General features: G+C 44.2%; 1 long non-coding RNA gene across 1 annotated transcript in view; it reads left to right on the plus strand.

Annotated features, from left to right (window-relative positions):
- Positions 1-709: 709 nt before the first annotated feature.
- LOC310907021 overlaps positions 710-23,290 on the plus strand; it is a 183,390-nt gene continuing 160,809 nt past the window's right edge. The window contains exon 1 of the long non-coding RNA XR_014589522.1: positions 710-1,049. This is a non-coding gene — a long non-coding RNA (uncharacterized lncRNA). The remainder of the gene's footprint in view (positions 1,050-23,290) is intronic.

Here is a 23,290-nt window from a genome sequence, read left to right on the forward strand (position 1 = left end):
TTTCTTTATTTTTTTTTTCCTTTTGAAATCATGCCCTGCCTTTCTCCCTTTCAGTGCTTCATTACAGTTATGTCTCCAGCATAAAGAAGATATCACTGCTAAGAGGAGAGTGAGTTTGTAAGTGGTCTGGACCTTGCATTATATAAAGCATCAAGAAATACTTTAACAGTGGCTTATCTTGTAGGCAGAACAAATCGAGCCAATCCAGAGGTAACTCACTGGGATCCTTTGAGCTCCTTTTCCCCCACTCTTCATCTCTTAAGAAGTTCAAGATTTAACCCCTGGTTTGGGGTAGTTTGACTCCCAAATACTCAACATACCACCCGTGGGCATCAGGAGCTACCAGTTTTCAAACAGAAATGGGATGCTTTCCAATCCAATATGCAGTCCCCCTTCAAAATCCAAGTTTTTCTAACTAACTTTCATGCCCAGACACATGAATGTGTTTTGCCCTCAGTGTTCAAAGAGAAAATGATTCCCACCAAACCTTACCCATGCCCAACATCCAGTTTTTTTGGCTGTGGTGGCACTGCCTTCCCCTTCAAGGTCTCCCCAGAAAATGCTGCAAGGAGTTAACTGATGGAAGTTTTGGGGCAGAATGATGTTCCTGTATTTGGCAGCTTCTCCACTTCTAATCTGACTAGTTTGGTGAAAAAATCCCAAAATAACCATATATTGGGTTTCATCCTAAATATTAAAAATTAAAATGAAGGAGTGTTTTTAGCTATGGCATTGGTAGCTCTTTGTAATTAACCTATCCTCCTCTCCTGAGAAACTTGGGTTTAATTTAATTTTTAAGGGGATGAGGAGCATTATTTATTAGTGTCTTTCAGGAAGGCTGTGGGCAAACATACCAGCAGCAGTGGAAGGAGCCTGAAATGTTATTCTCAGTTTGTACTTTTTCCTCATGCAGGTTTTGGAATTTGAAAGGTGGAAACTGGGATAATTAATAGGGTGGTAATTTAGAAACCAAGATGGGGGGATGTAAAACTGGAAGATCCGGGTACAAAAAAAAAAAAAAAAAAAAAAAAAAAAAAAAAAAAAAAAAGGTAGAAGGAGCAGACTTTGAAGGATGAAAGCAATGCCAACATTTAGATATCAGCTGAGGTACAGCCCCCATAGAGGCAAAGATGTTGAACCAGACTGAACCACATCCTGAGGTGTCAGGGAATACACTGGAGCATACAAGTTGGACACACTACCATATATCCCCTTCTGCTGAAGACTGGACAGCTTGTGCCAAATTCTATGACCCCAGCCATGGATTACAAGGGCTCAGCAGCTCCAGGAGTTAAGTTTGGTTTGGGGATTAAGCCACAGAAGGTGTAAAAGACAGAAGGTAAAGGCGTAGCATTTCTGCAGCTCTTACCACGGGCTTTGCCTTCCAAAACTGCAGTCTTTGGCCCTGGCAGGAGCATTACAAATTCCACTTCGGAATGAGATACTTGTTCTGGACTGTCTGACCAGGACCAGAGAAGGGCACTACCAACAGCCCCGAAACATGTTTAATGCAGCATTGGGAAGCAAATGTGAGGAGGTTCTTTCAACACTTCTATTTTGATATTTCCTTACAAATAGGTGCCTATATTTGTGCCACGCCAAAGGAGAACCACAGAGGATTTTTTCACCTCTTGCAGGGCGAGATAAGAGCCAAACTGAGCAGATGTTTTGCAGGAAACCTCAATTTATGACTTAGGGAAAACCTTGCACAAGCCAACCACGATGCTTCGGGTTTGTTAAAAGGGCCAGAGCGAGGATCTCCTCTGCTTTGCAGGTTTTTCTAGACAGCTCCCCTCATCAGGCCACAATATTTATAGAAGACTTGCACCCAGAGGATGAGCCAAATGGGAAAAACAGGCTCTTTTTTTTGCAGGTGCTATAATTGTGCCTGCGAGTGCTGCCATTGACACTTCTAACTTCTAATTGGACTTCCAAATCAAGTGCTGGGGTGCCAACATGGTTTCCCAGCCTGGAAAAGCAGTTTCACTCACAGCATTTCATGCTCAGACCCATTGGGATGGGATCACATAGGCAGAGATTCCTGGAAAGCCAGGACCTTTATAGGGTCAGAAACGTCTTTATGGCACTACAGCACCTGCAAAGCCCAGCACAAAATTTGGGGTGTCCAAGTCCCCTTTCTTTTGGGGAATCCACAACCCTGCTACTACACAAGTTAGATTACACAATTCCTGGCTCCAAAATCTGAGCATGCACAGCTCCCACTAAATCTGGTGTCTGCTTGGGCTCTGCAGATCTGGGCCCAGTTATCAAACAAAAGAAAAAACATGCTCAGTCAGAAGCAGGGGAAGGTTTCAAGCAATTCTTCCTCTGGAAGTGAAAATACCCAGAAATAGACTCTTAAAACTAACACGACTTACTCAGTGTAAATATTATGTTTCCAAGGTCCAAGTCTGGAACAGTCAACTTAATGCTGTTTCCATTTTTTTATACATGCCTATTTATAAAATATCCTATATTCTCGAGCATCCCAATCTCACCGTGGTGCACAGCTACAGAGTGGTTATCAATGTCATAAATAAAAAAACACCAAACATGGTGAAATCAAAAGGTCACTTGCATAACTGTCAGGGAAAGCAGCGGTGAAATGATTTACAGACACAGGAAATATAATTCGGCAGTGAGGAATTCCTTTGGCAGTTGATGGAATTAATTCAATGCAGCCCATCACTGGTTTAGAGAGGAAGCCCTCAGTGAAAAGCAGCTCTTTGGGAAGACTGATTCAAGGCCATGAGCAACTTGGGAGTGCCTTTAATGACTATACCAAAACCTCTAGTTTCAGGAATGAGGTGGAGATGTGAGCACAGAGCTAGGGGATGCCTGTGATGCTTCCAAGCATCCCTCACTTCCCATCAGCAACAGCTCCCAAGAGGCAACGGGTGCCATGAATCCTGTCACATCACCCAGATGCATCCACATGGCACCCCCAGCAAGGCTGTTTCCGGAATAATCCAACTGTTAAACCATTAAAAGGCCCACATACAGCAGGGGAAAAAAAAAAAAAACAAACAACTGAGCATTTTAAATACTAATAATTTAATATTTCTTTCATTTAAAGCCGTATCTTCAAGTGCATTACAATGTGTCATTTTATGCATGTCCTGTAGTCAAATTACACACCTGCGTGCGAGCACGAGCTTAAGTGGCATTTAAAAATAGCCCTGGCTATTACTGCTAGCACATAATAAATTAATGATGGAGCATTTAGCTCTGCCTACAACCCCACAACCTTGTTCCTGAGTGAGAGGGACACAAGCTGCAAATAATGCTGCAGAGTCCCCGGAGAGGGCAGGCTCCCAAAATTGGGAGCCCACTCCCAAAAACCCCTACTTTGGCCAAAGAAGTACCCTCAGGAAGGCAAGAAGAACCTCACCTGCACACCCACCCTCCCCAAGCCATCCTCCCGTGCAAAGACACCCATCCTCTGATTTTATTTGTATTTTTCCCCCCTCCCCTCGCTTTCAGTTTTGAATGGCAATTAGGAAAAGGTTAACCGAGTGCCTTTCTCCCAGGAATCCTCTCCCTCCTTTCAAAATAACAGCGTTAGCAGAAGAAAATCCCAGATTAGGCTAACAGGTAGGAGCGTGGTGCAGCCCTGGGAGATGCTGTTGGAAGTGGGGAGATTGGGAGAATCATCCCAGCGGGAGACTAATATTCATCATTCGGAGCTGCAGCTGGGGCCTGCTTGAGTGACAGGCAGGCGGGAGCTGAAAGAGCCGCTCATATCCCACAACTGCTGGCATGCAGACTTGAAAGAGATTTATTTCAGGATAATTAGCTGGGAGTATTAAAGGTGGCAGGAAAAATCTGCAATTATTGTTTAACAAACAGAATGGAGGCAAAAATTTTTTTTTTTTAAAAAAGTGGAGGGAGGTGGAAGGGGGGAAGAAGAGCCAAAAATTAAATTAAAACCCCCAAATATCACTCCACTTGAAAGTTGTTAAATAATTGAAAGAGTTCAAAGCAATTTTATTGTATTCAAAGTAGAGAATTTGGAGGGGAAATGAGGGAGCTCCATCATATGAAATCAGCGAAGTCTTTTCCAAGACCAGGTTTTGCAAAGGTGAAATTTCCCAGCTTATGTGGCAAACAGGAGCTGCCTTGACTTTCTTCTCTATTTACACACTCCTTGGGCATCACCAAAATGTTTACCCTGGAAATATGCATTTCTGAACTAGGAAAAAAAAATATATATATATATACATCTACATGCTCAACTGTCTGAGTTTTGAAGTGGAGTTTTAAGGTTATTTTCTTCCTGCTGCTCTTTTCCAGGGTTGACAAATTTCCCTCTTTCCAGCAACGGAGATGTGTTTCACAGTTCATTTAAGAAGGTGGGGTCTGCTGGTAGCAAAAAATGTCCCAAAAGAGAGGCACACCAGAGTAAGTTTTGGGAGAGGAAGAGATTAAATATATGGAGAATTGCTATTGCAATTTTCCATAGAATCACAGGCTGGTTTGGATTGGAAGGGACCTTAAAATCATCTAATTCCAAACTCCCTGCCACAGGCAGGGGGGTTATGGGAATAACAACACAGGTGCTGTCTGCAGTTTTTATGGTGGTGGGTCTGCCTTAAAAAAAAAAAAAAAAAAAAAAAAAAAAGAGAGAGAGAAAAAAAAAAAAAGGAATTTTCCTTATGGAAACCAGGCGCTGACTTCAAAACCCAACCGAAGCTTAGAAACGACCACCTCCAGCCTGATTCAACATTTCCCTGTATCAGGCTGGGAGAAGCTTTATTCAGCTCCATCCACATCCCCTGGCAGCCACTGGCATCACACATGAGCTGGTCTGTGCCAAATATAAATAAAGTTCACCCAACACACAGAGCCTCAAAGTATCCAAGATTTTCATCAGGCTTCAAGACTCATTGTTGCCGAGCCTCGCGCTGCTCCTTCAAAACAAGGAGCCTTTTCTGCATTCTGCTCAATGATCTACAGTCCTCCAAAATCATCTATTTATTTATGCTCTATTCTGGGATTTGCCCTCTGCGATGGAAAAAAAAAAAAAAAAAAAAAAAAAAACAAAAAAACACTGCTTGAATTGTGTGGAAATACCAGGCTTTCTTGGCCCACTTTGGGGAGGTTAGATAAAGACTGTGAAAGGCAAAGGGATTTTTAGTTGCCCAGCACCAGGCCCACAAGGGAAGAAAAGGAAAAGCCAAATAAAGTGACAAGATGGGCACTCGCTGCCAGATCAGTGCTTGCTATACACAACAGAACACTTGGGTTAAGAAAAAGGGCAAAATCAGAGTATATTAGGTAAATCTGATTGGTTTGGGGTTTTTTTATTTTTTGATTTTAAAAAAATTCCATTTTGCTAAATACATCAATTTCTACATGACTTTCACAGGGAGAAGGTTCCTCATCTCTATGATGAAGCTTCTGACCCAAAGAAAAAAGGTAAAAAAGTCATCCCAGAATAGCCAAAAATGAAGCATTGAGGATGCTCCCATGGGCTGTGAGAAACCCAGATTCCAGTCCCTGTTTTTCCCTGCCCAACACGGCCAAAGGCAAGCAGGGACTGACAGGAAGCTGGGATGTCCTGCCTCTCCCCAGGTCTCCTGCAAAACACGTCACCTTTATGGGATTTCCATGGAAAGCCCTCCCAGCTCCATTTGCCCATCACACTCAAGGGTTTAAGGAAAATCTCATGAGATTGAGATTTGTGAAATGAAGGACTTATCTACACTAAGGTCTTCCCTTGGTGCCTGTAGAAAGTCTGTAATCTCTGGAGAGCTGCTATAAACAGTTTGTATATGGTTTGTCTCCAATGCTCTAGAAAGCAAAGCCCGTACCATGCTTGTTCCCAGGCTGTGATCCCAGATCCAGCAGCTGCATCCTTCGCTCCTCATGTTGTTACCTCACAGGAGATCCAACCCCTTCAAACCTCCCACAGCAAAATCAAATCATGATCCAGCCTCATCCATACCACAAGATACATTATTCCCAGAACCCTTCCCATGGAAAAAAAGTGCCCATATAGTGTCTGTCTCTCCTTGGAAAGGCTTTCCAGGTGATGCTGGAGGAAATGTCATGGATCTGCTTCCCTGCTCAGAGGGGTAAGGTGAGGGCACACCATCCCTCAGTGCAAGTGCTGTGATCCCACCATCCAGGCACAGTGGCCCTGGATGGGCACCACATGGAATGGACCCATGTCCCCACCATCCTCTCCCTCTCTGGTCTGGAGAAAGCTTATGGATTTCTCTGCCTCTGCTCTCCAGTGCATGAGTCAAAGGAAGGTTCTCTCTCTTCCATTCTTGTGCAGATTAATTATTTAATGTTTGTGAAGCACCTCAAAGATGAGAAATGCTAAGCATTGTTATTACCCACATCAGTAGGATGATGATGGCTTTTTCTCGTTTTCATAAACTTCCTGGGGAAAAATAAGAACTTAAAAACTGACTCTGAACACAAGAGGTGAGCAAGGTGCTGTGCCCAGCCCAAGTCCAACACAGTCAAATGCAGGCAGGATTGGCCCCTCTGCACCTAGAGTTAGATTAATATTTCCAAAATAATGGGAACAACCAAAGATATCCGATGGTGCTTGAATCACGTCCCTGTCTTTTGCTCAGGAAGTGACACCCAAAGCAGCCCACAGCATCCAAATCATCCTAAGGCACTCCACAGGGTGAGGAAAATTTCTGCACAAAAGCTGGCACATAATAAAAAGGCAAGAAAATAAGGAATGCTCATCCAATATGCAACTTCTTCCCCCTCACCAACACCCTCCACACATGCCAAAGGTTGGGGAAAACCACCTTACACTTCAAAAAGCACCTGTAAATATTCATGTGGTCTGTGTCACTTAACATCAGCACATTCATTTTCCCAGCTTGGCCCACAACCTGTTCACATGTTAAACTACTTAGAAAGCACTTTCTTTTCACTGACAGTCATTGAAGTAAATATAAAATATAAATATTTGATTTTGATGGGCAGAAACACAAGCACAGTTCTTCTGGAATAGTCAGAGTATTACACCAGAAAAATAATGCATTTTTAATTAGGCTTGAGGTTCCCACCACTGCTTTCCCAGCTTGAGGCAATCATTGCCCTCCTCCACTGCCCAGCTTTCCCTTTGGCCTCAGTGTCCCTCACCAAGTAGGAAATTATCAGTCTTTACCCATTTCACCATGTTAAGAGACTGCATTTATGAAGTGCCTCAGCTGAAAGTGTTTAAAACACACACAGGAGAATGTTAGTGTGCAGAAAGACATTCTTTCCTGGGGTGACAACCAGCTGTAAACACAAATCACACTATTTTTGTCATAAAAACTACATGAAGAGGCAGAAACACAACACACTATAGATTTTTTGGGCTGTATTTGGATCTGACAAACTGCAAACACCTTTCCTTTAAATACTTCCCAATGCCTTAAACTTCCAGAAAAGGGGTTCTCCTGCTCTAATGTTTGCTCACCTATTTGGTGCCATCCTGTTCATGCTGCACTGACACAATAACACAATAACAACTTTTCAGAGTGCCAAGTCCTTCCCTGTTTCTCCAAGTTGACAGAGACACAACCATTAATCTGGGCATCGTATTTAAAACCTGCACCTGCCTGCTATAGGAAATCCATGGATGCTTCTTGATATGATAGATAACACCATGATTAGAGATAATTTTATTATGATAGATAGTATTTCCAAGGCAGAGCCTCTAGCCAGGAAAATAAAGTGTTTAGCAAAGGAACTTCTGTTCAGGAGTTCAGTTTTTTTGGGATTACAGGGGCAAGGGGAAAAGCACCTCATCCTGGTAGGAGCTCACATTTGCTGGATGTCACAGGACTGCTCATCCCAACAGGCTACCAGCTAAGACAGAAGCCTTTTTCCACTTAGGCTGGCCCTGGGGTTGGGGATGAGCATTGGGATAGCATCACAGAATGATTTGGGTCAGAAGGGACCTGAAGACCATCTCATTCCAACCCCACTGCCCTGGCAGGGTGATGTGATATTTCTAACCCACAAAACTTGTGCAGGATCATTTTATAACTAGATAAAGAATGAGAAGATAGAAATAGAAAAAGGTAGGCTCTATTAAGAAAAAGTTATATATCTTTGTAGAGGGTAGTAGCATATTCTGATTTTCTCATATCATCTACATCTGTGTATATATATGGAAAGAAAAAAAATATCTATGAGAGGGAGATAACTTTTGAGATGAGGACTCTTTTCCCACGGAATCCAGGAAATATTTACAAAGGACTGCTGTAACCTATACCCAGATGGCCAAGCACTGACTAGGGAGAGAAAATAAAGGGTGCTTTTTGGAAAGTTAAGTTCTGTCCCTGTGGCTGCACACCAGGCTTGTGCTTGCTCCCAGCCGTGGCTGTTCTTCAGTGGGAGTTGTCACTCCAGTGCTAATAAAATGTGATGGTCTAATTGTATTAGCAATTTCCCATCATGTTATATTAATATGCATCATACTAGTATCCATTTTCACTAATGTGACGTGAAAGGCAGTAATTTGATTACTTTTCCCTATGATTATGGGGAGGGAGCTTGGCCTTCTGGATGGGCCACACTCCAGGCAGCCAGAGCATTGAGCTCATGGTCCTGTCCCTGTCCCCAACATTCTGCTCTGCCTTGAGGACATCACCCCACCTTTGGGGTGCTACAGCTGATAAATACACAGTTCACAAAGTGTGGGGTGATCTTGAGTTAAAGCAGGCACTGGACATGGGAAGGATGGGCTGGAGCAATCCCCATCCATCATGGTGTTTTCACTGTATTTTCCCATTTTCCAAAACTCTTCACCGCCATCTCCATTAAAATGGATGGAAGATTTTTTACAGGGAAGGCCTTACCTACAGCCTGATAATGCACATCAGTGATGTTCTCCCTGCTCATAAACTATGCCTTACATAATACTTCTTCCCTCTTTCCTGGACAAGCCTTTTGGAACTCTTCTGCTACCACATTCCTTCTGCTGTGCCCCTTAAGGTGGTGAATATGGATGCTTATAATGCAGAGGAAATTTGTGTCCTGCTGCTGAAGTTATTCTGCAGATTTCATTCCGATTCCAAGCTCAGGGCTTGTTTTCTTGCAGCCTTGAGCAAACACTACAGTGCAACACTAGAGTGCCAATGACCTGGGCCTACAGCTATAAAATGGTAATAATTTATTTTTTTTTTCATTCTTCTCATGCTTTGCAAGGGTTTTTTGTGCCTTAGTGTGGCTGTTTGCTGGTTCACCAAGGTACCTTTGGCAGGTCCACGGCATAAACATCTTCTCCATGCCTTCAGAAAACACACCACAAACTCATGATGCAGCCACCACATACTTTCCTAATTAAAGAGCTGGTGGCACTGGGAATACTTCTTCAGGACCACTCACCAGAACAGGTAAAGGAGGAGTTGGGCCCAGAGGAGGTAAGATGTACCCCAACCCTGAGCAGCCTCGAAGTGGCCAGAAACTACTTGATGTGAACACACACCCACCCCACAGCACGGATTTGTGTTAAATCACCCAAGTTTGGACAGTCCCACGCCACTGATTTGCTTCCCTGCCCATAAGGATAGTCAAAACTCATCCAGCAGCTCAGCTTGCAGTAGAACAATAAACCATGGGAAGAGCACCATAAATCCTGGTAATGTGCTCCGAGGAAGGCAGCCACTCCAAGGTCAGAGCTGGAGCTTCTTGGGAATTTTCAGACAAAAGATTTTTCATCAGAAATTGCTGATTCACCAGAACTGAGGCTTTGCCATCCAGCAAACCAATCTAACTGCAGCTTTCATTAGGGGAGATCTCCCTGACCCCAGACAGAATTAATGACCACAAGGAGAGAGGAAGAAGCCTCCTCTGAAACAACCTGCAGCTCTCACCTGGCCCACAAGGGACCAGTGCCAGCAGCATCCTACAGATCCCATCGGCCTATACACACCAGGATAAGGCTATCCCACACCTCCCCGGAGGAGCTGTGTGTCCCCTAAGAAATCAAATACATATTTTCCATAGGAGAGGAATGCTCTGTATAAGAGGTCTCTGCGAGGATGAGAACAACAGGTGAATTCCTTTAAAACAAATGCTTTCCATGCCTTTCTCCTTTGAAAAAGTCCAAACCCCACCAGTGATGGGTGCACAAAGGTCACTTGCCAAGCAGGGGTGGATTCCAGCTCTGAGCACCTTTCTGTGCTCGAAGGAGAGGGAAAAGCAGCAGCAGAGCCAAGAACCTCTCCCAACTCCTCCTGGGCTATCAGTTGCTGCTGGAATAAATCAAAATCAGTTACGGGAAATGTAAAATTATCATTTGGAAATCACTCTCCCTGAATAATTCAGTCATTGACTTTCACATCAAACAACCATTCCAGCCACCCACACATGCAATTCAGTCTCCTGCTTAGTTTTAAACTCTCCTTAATTATCAGCATTAACCTATCCCATCACTATTCCATCCTCATTCCATGCCGGGGGAGGGGGTGGCCGTTTGATGAAGCACAGCCAACTGGAGGACTTTGAGCTGTCCTTCTGCTCCTCCTGCCCAGCCAGGCAGGGCAAGGACACCCCAGCCACGAGTGCACCTCCAGCATCTCTCAGAACCTTTCCACAGGGAGAGCAGCATGGAATCGTGGAACAGTTTGGCTTGGGAAGAGTCCTAGAAGATCATCTCATTCCAACCCTCCTGCCATGGGCAGGGATACTTTTCACTGGACCAGGCTGCTCAAATCCCACCCAACCTTGCCTTGAACACTTCCAGGGATGGGGCAGCATACTTGTCTCCACCTCATCACAGCACAGCCTGGCAGGAGCTGCTGCTACCACCTCTCCCCCAGACAAAAGTTCCTCCAAATAACAACTGCTCTCATTAAAACCTGCAAGTCCTCCCAGGATGCCCAAGCATCCCCTTTTAGGTTGTTTTTCAGGAAGCCTCTCATTAAGCAGGTAACCAGACCAGGCTTGTGTCCTCACCTTCTCTCAGGGTGTTAATCACACCCAGCAAGCAGGACCCCACCACATACCTGCCTCAATTAACATCCTTCATCTGAGTCTCCAAAACAGCCAGAAAGATAAAGACTATATCCAGAGCAAAATTTTACCCCTTTCCCCTTAAAATTCCTTAATCTCCCTGCACTTTGACAACATGTTTAAGTTAGTTTCACATTTTATTTGCCTACTGAGCTCCCAAAGTTGGGAAAATTAGTATTGTGTGTGTGGTTTGATTTAATTAGTAATTGGGGAAATAGGTCTGGCATGTTTCATGGAGGCTTGGGGAAATTGTCAATTAGCATTGTGTTAATTGGTGTCTGCTGTCCTTGCTTTTTAGTTTTTAACCCCTTTTACCTTGTTCCCACTTTTGGTATGTAAAAATGTGGCTGCTTATTATTCTTTAAGTAAAGGATTAATTGCTTGAATTCCTGCCTGTGCTGGGCGTCCTTTTTCCCCTCTGTGGTGGGATTTGTGCACCTCCTCCAGGCATTGGTTTTGGACACTGGGGTGGAGTTATCCCCTGACCTGGTGTCACCCTGCCTGGGGTGAGATCTCTCCCCTGCCACCAGCAGCAGCCCATCTACCCAGCTTTTCCTCCCAGAGCTTCCTTGCCTTTCCCTTCTCTCGTCCATGCTATTTATCACTCGCTCCAACAGGCACCAAAATCCCCACAATCCAGCCAACAAAAATTTGAATAAAGGAAAGATGAGTGAAAAAGAGGGAATCTGCCACAAAATTACAAAAGTAAACTTTGACACATGGAACACCACCCAAGGAAAGGGAAGGATATTCCCTTTCAGGACTCACACTGTGCTTTTTAATTTGCCGTGCTAAATGTCCAGGATAAGCCAGAGGTTTGCACATCTACCTGATGGGAATAATTAATTAATTGTTAATTGTTATTAATTACCGAGGTCCTGATCTCACAGACAGGCACGCACACACTTGGATTTAGGACATCCATGCACATGAGGGTAAGGCGCTGGCAATCACTTCCAAGAGTGATGCTCCTAGAGCCTGAGAGCATTTTAAACACACACAAATTCCCAGTCCCTGTGGAGCATGCCATGGCAGAGGGACACCCTGGAGGAGAGCAGGATTTGTGAAGGCATAAACACAATGCCACAAAAAAATGTTTCGTTTCAGCACCTTGGCAGGAGCATCCCCATCCCTAGAGAATTTTGGGTGCTCAGACAGACGAATTCCACCAGCTCAGGCCTGACCCCATATCCAGCTCCTCAGGCACGGCTTTGGGAAGAGGCAGCAGCAATGCCCAGGGAGGGATGCTCCCAAGGGTAGGGCAGGGGGCTGTTTACACACCAGGCTTGGCAGGGAGCCAGGAGGAGAGAGAGAGAGCAGGTCTCAAAATTATTCAGATCACAATTAAAACACATCTTTCCAGGCAGAGGCATTTGCATGGAAAACGGCAGAGGAAAACTCCTCCCTCGGCCCCCTGGGTGGAGGGGAGAGTGTGAGATGATGGTCAGGTTAAGTCATCTCAACTTGACTCAAAATCCACCTGGCAGTGACCTTAGTCTTAGTCTTCACATTTTTCCCAGTGATTTCCAGCCAACTAGGTGGGCATGGATGAGGGGACCCAATCTTGGAGCAGATATTTTTTGCAACTGATAATGCCCAGACTGACACAAAAAAAGTAAAAAATTATCAAATTGTGCAAGACAGAGTCAACCAACAACAAGCAGCAGGACCCACAACCCTGGGCAAGAAAACCAGCAGAACCACCAGTAAAATGTGCTGTTTTCCAGGGAAAACAGCTGCCAACCACAACAATCCACCTGAGGAATGTAACAGGGGAATTGAAGGAGTCAGCACCATATTTGAGGGGGTAAATTCAACCAACCCATGAGAAGGTTACAGGGGCTTTAAATGATATTTGCATAGAATTAGGAAGTAATAATTAAAATAGAGAATAATTTGAAAGGAACTACACTAATACTGCCTTTACAATAATTATCTCACCAGAATTTCAGAGGCTGAATTATTTTCTATTGGATTTACAATTAATTTTGTAAAAATAACAAATCCTCCCTAAGAGGGACCATGGTACTATAATGATAGCACTTGAAAGTGGCACACAGGCATTAAACCACCTGATCCTCCCAACACTTCTGAAAGGTAGAGAAGCACTGTTATCTCTGTTTGGGAAGCATATAGATAAGAGAGTTGATCTCTGCTTTCAACCAAAGCTGGGCAAACTTGTCCCAGTAATCTCAGGGATATTAATCACCTGGAATAGCCATGACACACATTTGATCCAGTGCCAGGTTCAGGAGTGTTTCAGGTCCTTGGCAAAGCAAGAATTAACATCTCTGGAAGAATTGTGGTCATCCTACTCTAGAATCTCCATCCAGGAAAACTGCTGTCAGCAATCCTTCTCCAACAGCACCTTGGGAAACACATGGCTTGCTCAGAAATACACCTGACAGGAAGGGAGGATGACCAGAGAAGGCAAACACAAACAAAAGGATGAACCCAGCTCCTTATGGGCTTCTCTCAGCCAGATCTCCAAACAAAAGATGAGACTTTCTAGAGGCTTAGAACAATATATCCCAGATTAAAGCATCTCTCTCCAAGCCAGCATCCGGGACTGCAGCTGTTGGGGAACACCTCTGGTGATATCCAGAGTGTCCCAGGCACTCCCCAAGCATTGACCCTTGGGTTATTCTTGGGTAATGGCAGGGGTTTGGAAAGCTGAGCTGTGAAGGGGATCACGGATGTGCTCGGATATGTATTAATTAGAATTCCTGCACAGTTTTCTTCTGTTAATTATAGCTTAATTTGATTGCTTAATAGGTCTGGTTTTCGTAATGTTTAGCACCTGTTGTAAATTGCACAAGATAAATTGTCTTCTACCATCTACACTGTTTACTCCTAAAAATTTTCATTTTCCTTTCAGCTCCTGGCTTTGGATTGGTGTGGTTGGCTATCCTCATCTTTGTCCTTTTCACCAAAGAAATTTCTTTTCCTTTTTTTTTTTTTTTTTTTCTCCAGTGGGTTATTTAGCCACCAACAGGGGTCTCTGTTAAATACTTTCCCAAAAGTGAGGATTTTTAAAAAATAATATTGGGTAAAGAGATATATCCACACACCACAGAGCATGAAAATGCTGACCCATGGTATTATACAGACTTTCACTCATGGGTCATCCTTCTTCACCATTGTTGTCCCCTTCTCCCTTTCCAAGGTGAGGGGGGGATGTTCATCCTTCTCTCACAGTATTAGACAGAAGTGGAGGCCCTGCATCATTAATTGATTTCTTCCATACATTGTGCTATGATACAATTTTTCAAGGCTGTGCATAATTGTGTTCCCTGTGCCACTGCTCTATGTGCTGTCCTTGTCATATTGTCATTGAAGGCTGATTCCACCCTCTGTAATTGGAGATGTTCTACTTTTGGACAAAGGTGTGGGGGCAGCTCAGGGGAACAGCACTGACATTTACTTCATCAATTTATTTTTATTGTTCCTACATTTATTGCAGCTATAACAGCCCTTTAATAGTTATATCTCCTCCCTGTAGGGTATTCTGGTATTTGAAATTTTTTTAACTCATTTGTTCTCATAGATAACAGTAAAGTGCATTTCACACTAACCTTTAGGTTTCAATCTTCTCTCTTTCTTTGGCTCTGAAGCAGTTGCAGCTTTAAACTTTTATTGCATTGCCAGTCTAAAGGCCGCCACCACCGAGTCCATTCCAGCACTGAAGTAACCACAAATTAGTGGTCCTGAAAATTTCAGAGAGGCAAGTCCTAAACCCTGAGTGCCACTATTACCATAATTCAAACTTGGCCATCCTTTTAAGGGGGGGGGAGAAAAATACAGTAAATACTCACACTGAGTCTCCTTTTACAGTCTTCGGTCAAACAAGGGGTGATAATTGCATCTTTACGACTGGCAACGAAACTGACTCTGCCACCTCCGAGCTCCTGCCCTTCAGTACCTACACAGACAAAACCGTGCCTAAATTCCACAGGTTTCCCTGTGCTGCCTTCCCGGGTGTACTTTTTCCTCTCTCACCAGTTTTATCATGCTCACTACAAGCTACAACTGAACAGCACCACGGAATACAAATTACTCCTGATAAATGACTCACAGGTGGGTGTCAGCAGGTGATTTTTGCTGTTCAGAGGTGTCCCGGTCCAGAAGGACAGAACACCTTGCTGTAAACACCCAAATCTGTGCTGCCACCAAGGGAATGTCAGCCTTTTGTCCTTTTTTAAAATGGAAGCTCCTGGCAAAACCACTTCTAACCCCACCCACTCAGCCCTGCTCTCATTTATTGCACAGAGATGCTCTTCTTCCTCAAAGCCTCTTGGTTTAAAGACACTGCCAAGAAACAGCTTAATTAAAGTGAGTGGAGACATTTGGAGCAAAATTAGGCCAGGTAGATAAGCTAGAAATGAGACAATAAAGGAGAGGGAACAAGTACTTAAAACAGTGAAAAGCCCAGAGATTTTTAATGGAACTGACTTCAACACTCACCCAATAAGGCCCACTAGAGAAAACAGGATTGATCACTTGGCTCAGCTTCCAACCCAAAATGGCCCAAGAATAAAACTCCCTGTCTTCCAGATCTATTTTTTCCTGATCTCTGGCTTTTTACATCCTCATTATTCATGGACCAAGTTGGGTTCATGCACCCAAATGTGAGATGCTGCAGGAGGAGTCCCATTCACTGGGGGCAAGGGCACAGAACCACCCCTGCCAGTCTCAAAAGCGTAATCTTTACTTGAGATATTGCAAAATTTTCCTTTACTAGAACAAAACTAAACAAAAATCTATTAAAAAAAAAAAAAAAAAACTGGAGAAGAAATACTTAAAAATAAAAACTCAAGTGTTCAGCCCTATTCTTCCCCTGTATTTCAATGTTGAGCTTCCAGACACACATGGAGGTGATAACTCTGTGGCTTCCCCACATGAAGCACCCTGGAAATAATACAGGGTTCTCCTAGATGGAGTATTACTTGCCATTAATAGGACAAATATCTTCTCTCACTGTGATTAAAACTGCATCTGGAAGGAACAAGTGTAATGTAAAGCACCAATTCCGTGCTATTGGTTGAAGTCATATTTGTGTATTTGTGTGTCTGTTTCTCAGGAACCTTAGTGACACTTATTTACAAAAAAAAAAAAAAAAAAAAAAAAATAAAAATAAAAAAAAAAAAGGAGGAAGGCAAAAGGGAGGAAGGAGCTTCAGGAGAGGCTTGCTCATAATTTTTAGACTTTGTGTCACCTGAACACTCTCAGGAAGTCATAAAAAATAATTTCATGTGAAAAGGGAAGGAGGTTTTCCAAAAGCTTCTGAGAAACAGACAAAAGAAGTTACATTAAATTGCTGGCATTGCAAGAGTTTATACTTTCAAGTCAAAGCAAGTTTTCAAGTATTCAGTTTGGTAATTTGAATTCGATTTGAGACCGAAGCAAAATTTAATTTTATTGATGATGCACTTGCACTTAACTTTGAGCAATTTGGGTTTTTTTGAAACAGCAAACTATTTTCTGAATTTTAGCAAATCTTGCTGCATACTCAAGCAGGAATTGAGTGTGGAATTTTCAGGCACCAGAAGCACTGGGATCTTGCAGCCATTCCCTGCAGCAGGTGATATGGAGCAGGTGTACATTGCAATCCCCTTAACCATTCACTCACAAATTAAAATATTATTTTAAAATGTTTGGGGGTTTGGGTTGGTTTTGTTTTAAGTACATCACAGGTTCTCTTCCTCCTGAACATCACAGTTTGATGAGAAAGGTAACAAAACTCAGAGAGCTGAAGAAGAAAGTGAAAGCAAAGGCAATAGGTCACAGCCAGAATCTGTAATGAGGGAAAATGGCCATTATAACCATATTGAATTTGTGCTGTTACTCTTCATTTAAGTCTCTGTCATACTTTTCATCAGGATCCTCCCAGTAGTTTGATTCCAAAGGATTTAAAATTAAACCACCAAAAAATTGCTGTCATTCCACATTTGCCCCCTGCTCACAGGTAGGGCTGTGCTCACACTTCTAAAACTGACACTGATTTCAAGCTTTTATTAATTTATTTGGAGGAGATCTAAAAAAGCAACACTAGAAATTGAAGCAAGCTGAGTTTGCATCAGGTCAAACACTTTTCTAACAGTAACTGTTCCAACCTGGTAGGATTTTAATTCCAAGGCTTTTTTTGTGTGGAATGAGAGCAATGGTTGATTTAAAACTACAGTGAGAAAACAAAAATCTTTTGGTGCTTGACTGACCTGAAGTTTAGCACCTTGGTTGGGCAGTATTCCTGCCCTCCCATAGGGATCATAAGATTTCATAGGATCATAGAATGGTTTGGGTTGGAAGAAACTTTAAGGATCATCTTGTTCCAAACTCCTTGTCATGGGCAGGAACATTTTCCATGGGCTGTTCCAAGCCCTGTCCAACCCGACCTTGGTTCCAAGTATCAATCTTTATCGGCAGATGCTTCTGAGCTCAAGTCTTCTCTCCTTAAATTGTCCCACTATCACTTCTCTTGGGAAGAAATTTTCCTTGAGGCCAAATTTCTCCACAGTGTAACTTTAACCAAAGCCATTTGCACCAACCGAGGAGAAATTCAATGTGGTTTAACTTTCGCTGAAGTCAAACACACTTCTAAAGCTTGGGATAGTTCTGCTTCTAAGCTGTTTTTTTTCCTTTTTGCTACCTCCTGTTCCCTATTCTTTGGGTTAGCACCACTTGGTTTTGACTTTGCAGATTTTGTTCCCCTCTGCTTTTTTTAACTCAGTTTTGTATTTATCAGAAATTATGTCAAATTTCACTTTTGCATCAACAACAAAAACGACAAAAAATCATGCTTAATTTACCTGTAAAAACGTGTTTACCTGTAGAAAAGTGTTTACCTGTAAAAATTACAACATTGCTGCCCCACCATGTAGCAGTGTTGTGAAGCTCATTTACTGCTTCTGCAGTGCTTTGAAGATGACACACGCCACAATCACTCAGGGCTCACTTGGGGATTTTTTGATTTTTCTATCTTTAAGCCTTGTTGGACCATTATTGCTCAGAACAGTGCCTGGCAGCACCTGACAGTTCGTGCTTTCATGGCAGATATTGACAGCAACAACGGCCTGACCCCGTTCCTGCAGGTTGGTTCCTCATCCCCAGCACGCTCCTGCTGCATCCTCTTTCTTGGAGAACTGAACCTCCAGAGCAAAACCTGTGAAAGCTGCTCCAAGCACAGAGTGTGCCCCTGGTGCACACCAATGATGACTGAGCTCAGCAAGGCAGGACCTGGGAGTCATCCTCAGCAACACCAGCTCTGCCTCTGTGCAGGAACAGCCACCATGGCACACACTTTGGAGCATATTATGTTTAGGGACATCTTAGACCTGTCTTTCCCTTTTGCTACACTTCCCTTTCCTGCCTTTTTTAAAATTTATAATTTATTAAAGATTTCAGGTGACTATGCTGAGCTGGAACCTCCTCATGTGAAGCCCTTCCCAGTGGACTCTGCAGAACTCCCCTTTGATTACCACACGATTAGTTTGTTCAGCTGATGGCCTTTCTTCTCCAACATCCTCATTGTGCCCCCTGCCTCCTATGCAGTTCTTAAGAATTTAAATGAGCCATTTTATGTCTCTCTACAAGCAGAATCAACAAACCCAGCCCCACCCTTCTGCTTTCACTTTTAGTGCGCCTAATAAAAGTAGTGCGAGGGTGGGGTGTTGGTTTGTTGTTTTTTCTTTTCTGGGGATCGTGGCTAATGGAGAATTTTATGCTGTTTCTGACATTGTTTGTGGTGCCTCCCACCAGCCTGTGTGCTCCTGAGGATTTGAAAGACGGTGACATAAATGTCAGGGAAATGCCTCCGCTGTGTCAGGTCTAATTAGACGTTTGTACTTGGGGGACAAACACCTTCCTCGTAAAATCCAGAGCTCAGCCTCACTCAGCACATGCTCAGAGAGCCTTGAAAGAAGAAGGCATCACAAACAGCACATAGACCTATCCAAACACCATGTAATTTTTTCCAGCATTTCAATTCCGCCCCCACAACACACCCCTCCATCCCCACTCCTGCTCTGAGAGAATTCCAAATCACCAAATAAAGTTGCCCTGCCATGTCTTACCCAACTGATTTCCAGAAATACAGAAAATCTCAGAGCTCAATACACCAAATTAGAAAACAACGAGCAGAGCTGGTCCTTTAACAGCTGCACCTGTGAGCCCCAGTTTGGGGGCAGAGCACAGGGGAGTTCCCACACTGCCAGAGAGTGGAAACCCACCCCCAGCTGCTTATCCAACAGTTATTCCTACAGAGGATGCTCCTGCAAACATGGACCTTGGCCTCATCTCTGGGTGCACCTCTGCCACCCTTTCTTCTCCACTTGTGCTTTCCCCTTAAAATAGAAGTTTCCCTCCTCATTTCAGGTTGAAATGGACACAGACAGCCCAAGGGAATCTTACTAGTTACTTCTTCCAGCCTCAAGTCTCCAGTGGCATTAGAGGCTTGGCAGGTCCTCTTACAGAACTCAAATCTGACCTGTCTGATGCCAACAAGAATTCAAAGTCTGCAGAAAGATCAGCTGCCTGAGACCTCACTCGGACCTGAAGCCAGCAGGTACCAGCAGCCATGTCTCTGCTAGAACAGGTTTATGACAAACCATGGAGTCCTTCCTATGGACAAATAGGTCATGGAATCATTAAGGCTGAAAAAGATCATCCAGTCCAACCATTAACCCAGCACTGCCATGTCCTCAGGTGCCACACACACACCCTATGAACACTTCCATGTTCCCTGGGCAACCTATTCCAACACCTGAGCACCCTTTCAGTGAAGAAATTTTTCCCACTATTGAATAGATATCAGGAAAAGTCTTGGCAACAGAGGGATGCAGGGGGAGACTCACCAGGGCACACAACTGCTCTAGAGCATAGCTATGCCCTGTGCTTCCTGCTATAATCTACCTGCTCTGGCCATCACTGTGTGAACACCCAAATCTGTTATAAATGCAATGGCAAATATTGGATCAACAAAGAAACAATTTATTAATAACACTATATCAATCATCAATAAAAGAGAAAACCACAAAATAGGATATTAGCAGCGCCACGCCGGGTGGATGAGGGGTCTGCACACCAGGGTACAGGACGCCCAAATCCACCCCAAACGATTCTCAGTCCACCGTTTTAAAGGATTTTTCTGCCCTGAGGCAGTACAGGTGTCCAGGATGGGACAAATAGTCCAAATTTCTTTTCGATGGCCTTCCCGGATTTGCCAAGTCCCGTTGATCCGTTCCGGGAAGGTCTTTTCTTATGCCAATTGTACCAGCCAGTCTTAAGTTGATTCCAGTATGCATATCGTGCCAGGGCGTTGATGAATTCTGCTTCACCGTTCAAGAAGGAATTCTCCTTGCATTGGAAAGGATGTGATTCTTATCGGGGCTGGCTAGCATCTTTGTTTGGTCTGATGGTCCTTGTCCTGTTTCGCAACTGGAGCCGTGGAGACTGGGGATACAGATTTCTACCTACTAGACTTTACAGTTTATTAACATCATTCTTATTATACATTTGATTATTATTTTATACACGAATTTTTACACCAGATTTATCACACCCAATATCCCTCAGGACAAGAGGACGGAGAAGCCTGTGTTTGTATCTTCACAGGTCCCTGCACACGTGTAGAAAAAAAGCAAGGTTGTGAGCTGAAAAAAATAAACTCTTAAAATAGTCTCATCTAGTTTTAAGTTTTAGCTTCCCCTCCTTTGTCCACCCAAATCTGAGAGAGCAGCTCCCTCTGTGGGTTTTCCTTCCCAGCTGTTTGTTTGCTGCCTGAGGGTGTATTGGGGAAGTGGAGGGGGCACCTGGCTGGCACTCAGCATCACTCATTGCCGCTCCCTCACGAGGCAGGGAGGAAGCTAAAGAGCAGCACCATCACCACCCAAAGTCCAAAAGGTTTATGCTCCCCTGCCCCTGAGGATAAAACCCAAGAAAGCTTTCACTTTCTGGATCCGTGTTTGCACAGGTAGCTCGCTCAGCTGCACCCAAACACTCCCACAAGTGCAAGGCTCAACTGCCCGTGTGAATAAACTTCTGTGCTCTCAGCAAGTGAGGCACTGCAGAGTGAGAGCAGCTCTGAGCAAACAGAACTAAGCAGTAAAATGATCTGTGATACAGCTGCAGAGTCACCGTGCTCGCTGCTGCAAGTGGCTTTGTAACAACAGGACCCTTGCCTGGAAGAAATTAGGATTTAGTGACAGTACTTATCACACAGGCGATTACACAGAGCAAATCAGCAGCAGAGCAGTATCTCTCTGCCCTGCCATGAAGAGCAGGTGAATCAAAGTCAAGCACACACATTCAATAAGCTTTACCATCCTGAAACCTCTGCCCCCATAAAAATCACTTTCTGATCTTTAGGTCAGATTAAGGTGGTCAAAGCCCACGATCCATTCCTCGGAAAACTGACTTCTGAGGCACAGGAGATGGAAACAAGCACCACTCTGCCCTTGACATCAGCAACAGGTCCATGCTCCAGGTGCTCTTAGAAGGTGGAAATCTCCAGCCCCACCCACAGTTGGTAGAGTGCACATGAAAGATCCTGGGCTCTGTTTCATAAGAGATGTGGTCTCAATCCTGCCTGGATTCCAGGATGATTAACTGCCACCCACATGTGGTGTCCTGTGCTGTCCTGACTGCAGGTACCACCCTCTGCTTCCAGCCAGGACAACCAATCTTGGCTCTCCACCTGAAATCCCAAATCCCCTTCCTTCACCCTACTGCTGCAGGGGAGCCTGCAGCCAAACCTGAGCTTTGCAATTGCCCTCTACCACTCACTCCAGCAGACTCAAAACCCCAGATCTGGCAGGGCAGGGGATTGCACAGACAGGGTTGGGAAAGATCCTTTGGGATATGAGCACTGGAGATTAAAATGCAAATCGGTTCATATATTGCCCAAAAATGTCCAAGATCTGCAATAAGGAATAGCAGAGAACTCCTCTGGAATGCCAAAACCCTTCAGTGTTTTTAAGCTTCAGGAGGGGAAAAGGATGTATATTAAAAACCAAGAGCCAGGACCACTTCTTTGCTTTGAAACTTCTGACCAAAATCCAAGGTTCCCCTTTCTGTTCCGAGTACAATGAGTTACCAGACCCCAGCTACCCCAATCCCACAATAATCCAAGAGTGTCCAGCTTCCCCTCCTCTCCCTGCTTTGGATGGATACCTCTCATGCTCACACATTGTTGTGACCTCCCTGCCTGAGGTACGTGCGTGTCAAGGGAGGGGCTGGTGTGATATCCCCAGCCTAATCCAGAAGGATGCACATCCACAGCTCCCGATGACTGAGAGGAGAACGTGCTCCGGGGGGGGATTTGCAAGGCGGATGAGCCGTGTTGAGACAAAGAGGTGTAGCTGTGGGAGGCACCGAGGAGAGCTGCTGAGAAGGGATAGCAGTATTTAAACAAAAATCTTCTCCCCAAATGGAGAGGGCTTCTCCCACCCCTCTTTTTTAGCCTGCACCATAGATGAGCTCCCACTTAGTCGCTTGCTTGTTTGGTTTGCTTTTTTCTCTTCACAGAACTAAAAATGTTTCCAAAACTACCTTTAATGAACCGAAAATATTCATTTGAAAGTCTGCTCTGTGGAAAAAGTGAGGCTGGTGGAGGGAAGGAAGTGACACAGGCCTTGCTGACCGGCGGGAGGCTGCTTTCAATCCCCCGTCAAAGAAACTGAGACGAGGTGTCAGAGCCAGCCAGAAGCCCACAGCCAGGCAAGGAGTTTCAACAGCAAGAACTGACCCACTTTTCCCCCACATTTCTTATTTTTAGGCCCAGATACCACCCATGCACATCCTTCCTGCCTATCTAAACACTTGAGGCCACCTAAAAAAGGTGTTCGGCAGTGGTTATCTGCATTATTTTGGCCAAAGGATGCTCCTGGCACAAGAGGGTGGGAATCAGGCAGGTTGTGTCCACTGGGATCAAGGATGAGGAAAGCTAGATAGGTTGCTAAATCAGAGAACTGCTCCCCATGCCTAAACTTTGACTTTTCCACTGTCCTGACCCAGCACACAGGAGGTTTCCATCTCCTGGCCCACTGAAGAAAGGGGTTTGGGGAAGAAAAAAAAAGAGGAGGGGGGAAAAAGGGCCATTTTTTTAAACTGAAGGAAAAGCCATGCCAAGTCCTACAAGTACTGCCTGGCCGGGCGCCAGGAATTGTGTAAATTTTCATGAGCTTGGGCTATTTTGCCAGAAGTCTGCAATGTGTCTGGACACGACTGGTTCCCCTTTGTCAGCCCCGGCCTGACCGACCAGGAAGTTTAAGAGAGAGAGAGAGAGAGAAAAAAAGAGAGAGAGAGAGAGAGA

Source organism: Zosterops lateralis, assembly GCF_965231275.1.
Source record: "Zosterops lateralis genome assembly, chromosome: 3".
In the NCBI taxonomy this organism is placed as follows: domain Eukaryota; kingdom Metazoa; phylum Chordata; class Aves; order Passeriformes; family Zosteropidae; genus Zosterops; species Zosterops lateralis.